Source organism: Drosophila mauritiana, chromosome 3L, assembly GCF_004382145.1.
Source record: "Drosophila mauritiana strain mau12 chromosome 3L, ASM438214v1, whole genome shotgun sequence".
In the NCBI taxonomy this organism is placed as follows: Eukaryota; Metazoa; Arthropoda; class Insecta; order Diptera; family Drosophilidae; genus Drosophila; species Drosophila mauritiana.
The window spans coordinates 18,639,059-18,644,775 of record NC_046669.1 but is presented as its reverse complement, the minus strand read 5'-3'; the positions used below and the strand labels follow the sequence as shown (position 1 = coordinate 18,644,775).

At 36.6% G+C, this 5,717-nt stretch overlaps 1 protein-coding gene across 2 annotated transcripts in view; it reads left to right on the top strand.

The window, feature by feature from the left end:
• Positions 1–3,913: 3,913 nt before the first annotated feature.
• The window catches only part of LOC117140125, a 30,581-nt gene continuing 28,777 nt past the window's right edge, over positions 3,914–5,717 (top strand). For both annotated transcript variants that reach the window (XM_033302890.1, XM_033302889.1), the window contains exon 1: positions 3,914–4,201. The gene's annotated coding sequence lies outside the window, so the exon portion shown is untranslated. The remainder of the gene's footprint in view (positions 4,202–5,717) is intronic.

Sequence of the window (5,717 nt, the reverse complement as noted above, 5' to 3'; positions counted from 1 at the left end):
GAAATAGACTGAGAAACGCAAAACCAATTAATTAACCGCCACGTAGAGCACTCGAGGTAAAGTAGCGAGCGGAATCTGCCCACACTGCCAAGTCAGAGCCACGAGCCATATTTCGAAATTACAACTAACTCTTAATCAAACTAACTACACTATTAACCTTAACCTAACGTAAACACTTAACACTACGAACGCATAAAAAAATTAAATAAAAAAGAAAAAGAAAATGAAACACTTCGAATGCCCATAGAAAGTTAGTTGCGATTTTAGGGTTGTCGCATTATCAAAGAACAGGCACTCAGTGTTGCCAGATACCATTTGTAAATTATTTAACGTAATCTAAGGCATTATCCAACACTAAGTTTTGTACATATTTTCAAACCGCGCCTAGTTCATAAACGTATTTTTTTGTTCGGAGATGTGAAATTCCCTGAAACTAAAGTATAATATAGTAACATGCATTTCAGCATCAAAAGCAACTCTGCATTTAAGCTCAAAATTGAATTTAGTTTTTACACAAAACCCAAAAAGATAAATTCTACCATTCAAGTAAATGACTAAATGAAAATTGCCAACTTTTGCAGCCGAAGCAGGGCATTTCTTTGCATTTATAAAAGAAGCAAAAACAAAAATTGTATAAAGCAAAAACTTTTATATAAGAGTATTAAATTAAATGTAACCTTAGTTGTAGACGAAATCGAAGAGAAGGGCAAGCAAAAGCAAAACGAAATATCTATCAAGAATTAAACACTATTGTATTTAAATTTAATATTTATATTACATGGTAAAAGCAACAATTTAACTGTTAGCATTTCAAACCATTTCACATACGAAACAAAAAAGAAGGGATGAAATTATATTATAAATTATATAATATAGCAACTATGTGTGTAATGTTTTTTAGCAACTATAACTACTTCTATTTACAAAACAAAAACATGCTAAAGCTGTAATAAAACAATATACAAAATAGTTCATTTTTGAGTTACTTTCTTTCGTTTAAACATGATTTCATTATGCATGACAAGTAAGTATTTTAATTTATTTGCCTTACTTATTGTTTAAACTTTTCTTTTCGCATTTTCAAGAGAAGAACCCTCGAACACTTATACGTATCATTAAAACGAAGCTCTCCAAGTTAAGCAAGCCGATGCAGAAAAGAAAACAAAACCAAAAAGAGTAATTATTAATTAGCAAATTTCTCTACAAGACGTACAATGTTTAATAAACATATAATACATATTGAACAAGAAACAAAATCCAATACAACCATTTACGCGTACTATTTGATGTTGTTAATAAGCTTAAAGAAATATTGCTAGCTAGTAGCGTTTAGTTTAGTTCTCTAAGAGAAAGTTGAATCCCCGAAAGGGTTTTTCGCATTTCTCCAACTTTAGTTGAAGGCGTACATAGGAAACGCTTTTATCTATGAATACAAATTATAAAAGGCTAAAGAGTGTAACGAATATACGTAAATGGGAAATCCAAACGAATTGAAATGATAAAATGTAAAAATAAATAATGCAATTTTGACTCTCAACTCGAAACATTTTCTGTTAATTTTTTGTGATTGAAAACTAATTTACTAAATTGATGAACCGAAATTGATTGCAATTTGCGAATGTATACGATTTTTTAATTTTAAAAGAAAATATTTCATAATGGAGTGGATTTTAGATTGATAGGTCAGGATTGAGGAGAATTGAAAGCTGGCGGTGATTGATGGATCAGTTGAAGTTGCACGAAAACCAGAAACTTGGCATCAAGTGTAGTTGTGAATTGTATTTTGTGAAATGTAATTTAATAATAAAATAAATGAAAACCAAAAGCAAATTATATATACACTACATATTTATATGGAGCGAAGCGTCGCAGGAAAACCGGCAAGAGAATACTTTAACAAAAATTCATGCAGACATTATTTTATTTACAAGCAAAATGCATTTTAAAAATATTAATCAAATCAAAAAACGAAATAATGTTGTTGAAAGTGACACGATTTTTATGCACACATAAAAATATACAGCAGCAACACAAGTCAAAAATCAAACGCGTTAACAACAACAAAATATACGAAAAAGCAGCAGCAACAACAATAATATTAAATACATTTGTAATTGAAAGAGAAAATCCATATAAAATAAAATTTAACGTAAGATGTCCACTTTGTTTTTATGGGAACGGGCGCAGGAAGCAATGTTGTAATAGTCAATGAAGGACAGGTCAATGGATTCCGAAATGGTGGAATGCTGTGCCGAGCATTGTTCTCTCTAAAGTATTTGGAATACCTTTTGTTGACTGCAATGACTTTGGATCGTTTTGGATTTCACATTCTTTCTGTACATAAAACAGAAGGTACTCACGGAATAGAGCACGCTAAAAATATGCAATGCTACAAAAGGTCGGCATTCATGGACATAATTGAAACATTTTTCAAAACTGTGGGCAAAACCGTTTTGGATGTCCATGTCTAAAACTCGAAGAGTAAGCAGTATAATTAAATGGAACTGCTTTATTTACGAAGAAGAGGACTTAACCGTGAGATGAGTCAAGCAGTTGAAAGTAAGTCAGCCAATTTCAGAACCCGAAGAACTAAATTCCGGACATGAACCGCAAATATTAGACAGTAATCCATGACACAACCCCATTGCTTGACAAAACCTTTTTTGGATATTCAGCAAGGTGGCAACTCAGTTGGGTTGAGACCGATAATCAAACACAAATTAGTTAAAAAAAAATATAGAGTATTAGATATTTACCAAAGAATCAATAAGGTATAATTAATCCCAGCAACATTGTTTAGATGGACTTTGCTGAGCTTATTCTAGCACTACAACCAATGTCCTTTTCCCTTTTTTTTAAGTGAAGACCATTTTTAAAATACTGGTATTTACGAGCTTTCAAAAGACAACTTTAAGCTACAGCTATGCTACTCGTCGTTAAATTCGAAGTGATTTTGAAAATGTTTTTGAAGGTCCTATTCATTCCTAAAAACATTTATGCACGAATTTTTCCAGTTATATTAGCGAAATAAGTGGATATAATTTTGGTGAGCTTACTTAAGCGTTGTTAGTAGTTTTAAAAGTGAGTATGCAACATAAATATTGTTTCTACTGCCTAGCCCTAAAAATTAAAATTTTATCACAATTTAAACGACGATCATCATCACATTGGCCGTAGGAAAGTAGCACAAAATGTCCGAAATGCAATTATTTCAATTATTTTTCAATTATAAACCCCTTCGCTGTCCATCGGACACTCCATAAAGGCCTTAGCGCATGTCCTTGTCAAAGTATTAGGCACGAAATTTGAATTTTCGGCTGCCTTGCCAGACGAAACTTACGCGAATTATACTTATATCTACTTACAAACTTATTTTTAGTGCCAGCGAAGCGGAGTGCAGCCAAATAGCTTCGATGACCTTACGTGCATGAATATTTCAGCCGACTGCCGCTTGCTAGCTGCCGTTTTCAAGAGCAAGGCAAGGTCCTTGCAGCTCGGCAAGTGAGGGCGAGTAAGGACGAATGTGGTGCCGCCCACTGGGAGCGAGTAAGCTGGTCAACAGGTTGAAAGTGAGCGCAGCTGAAACTTTTCGAGAGTTGCCAAAAAAGCGAAATTAGCGCCCGTCCGCTGGCGTGGCCATGAAAATTCAATTAGATGACAGGCGCTAATTAGTAGCAAATTGAAAGCTTTCCACTTGTTGAGAAAGGTTTTTCGAAAATGCCACACGGCCATTGTCCAGGCATAAAACACACATGGCTCACGTGCTAAAAGCTCCGCACGTGTCCTGCCGCACATGGAAAGCGGTGGAAAGTGGTGGCAGGCCGCGGGAGGTGGGGGCAAAACACTGGGAAAGCTTTCACTGCCAATAGCAACAGCGTGCCCCAAACACGAGCTCCACGAGCTTTGGCCGACTCCAGAAACCAAAAAATCCTTTTGGCCAACAGTTTGTTGCTCAAGCTGTTCCCGAACGGACGTCTCCCCCAGAATCGTTCGCTCCCGACATTTGGGACTTCGATTTAGTTTCGGTTTAGCTTCGATTCGGTTTCGGCTAGGAGTTGCTCTATAGCAAAAAAAAAAAAAGAAAATAAAAGAAAGAAAAAACCAAGAAGGAAAAAAACAGAAACCAGTTTGGTGGGGAGTTGCTCCCCAAATCAAGGAGTGGAAATTCTTTACCACAGTTGTTGGCAGTGTGTGTGCGTGTGTGAGTGTCTACATATTTGAATAACACAACGATCAAAATTCAGGAAAACCAACAAACCACTATTAAAACGTGCGAACAGGGAGTGAACTTCTTTTCGGGGAAAAGGGACTAACTAAGCAGGCCAAATCAGTTGCCAACTAACCTTGTTACCACCAGTTCGTTAGTCGGCTGTGGAACATGCAAAGCCAACATTAGATTGTGTCAGCCCACTGACTTTAAATGGCAGTCCAAGACGGCTACATGACCAGCAGAATACAGAATACGGCGGCTTTAAAGGTCTTAGGTCGGTGAATAACTCCGCCAGCATGCACTTCCCCAAGGAGCGTCTGTGGCATTTAATTAACACAGGGCATTAACTCATCAACCGTGCAAAGTCAGCCGTTTTGTTGGGTTCAACCCATCTGGGCAACTAAAATAGTAAAATTTTTAGATTAAAGGGAATGCTAAAGCACATTACTTGGGAGAAATTAGTCAGAAGCGGAAGAAACGGCAGCATGAAACTGAATTCTATTTATTTAAATTCGCTTCACTTGCTTGAATATCAATGATGGCATTACCATGAATTATGATTAAATGTTACACGGAAATTATCAGTTTCAATAGGTTATATAAAACAAATAAATTAAGCATTCGTATAGATTTTATGATTCTAGGAAACCTGTTCACCATTTTCTAGTTTCCGTAGAACGCAAAAGCACGGATGTTTCTCAGTTTATTCAAGACTTAATATAGTAAAACTAAATCATTCAAAAATTAGGATAATAACCTTAAAATGCTTAATGAACTGTGCAACACCCAGCATACACATAAATATTAACATTTAGTTCATAAATAGTTTACATTTACTTAACGAAACTCGTGCCGTTAAAGACTTCCGCCTCCCATTGGTTTGTTAACATGCGAGCTGGGAGAAACTGCCAAATCAGCTTGGATTCGAGGTCAGAATCCAAAAAGTTAAAAGGAACAATGAAGTCCGTTTGACTCTGGGCTCCTTTGACTCGGAAATTCTATGGCCAAGTTAGAGAGATTTGACCCAAGGCTGAGCCGCCATCGCCATTCACACAACTATTCGCAGTTTTGTTAAGAGTTTAGCGAGACTATTTTGGGCGGAGCATTGGAGCATTCAAAGTGGAGCCAGGGGCTAAGCTGTCCAAGGCCATCTGCATTTCAAATGACCAACGCAACAATGAAGGCTGAGAATCAACAAAAGAGGAGTGCCCCTAAAACAAAAACCCAGTAAAAAAGCAGCAACATCGCCAGTGACAATAACACTGCGCTGAGAATTGTCGCATGCAGGGTGGGGCCAACACACACACACACACAGTCGAAAGGGGGGGGGGAGGGGGCTACTTAAAAACAGCGCACACATGACGTCATTAAGCATATTAAATGAGTTTACAACGTTTTTGCACACCGACAAAAAATAGACATTGAAATCCGGAAAGCGAGTTGTACATTTTAAGTTCGCCTCGAACATGACATGTTTATAAAAAGACTAAGATATATATATATATCA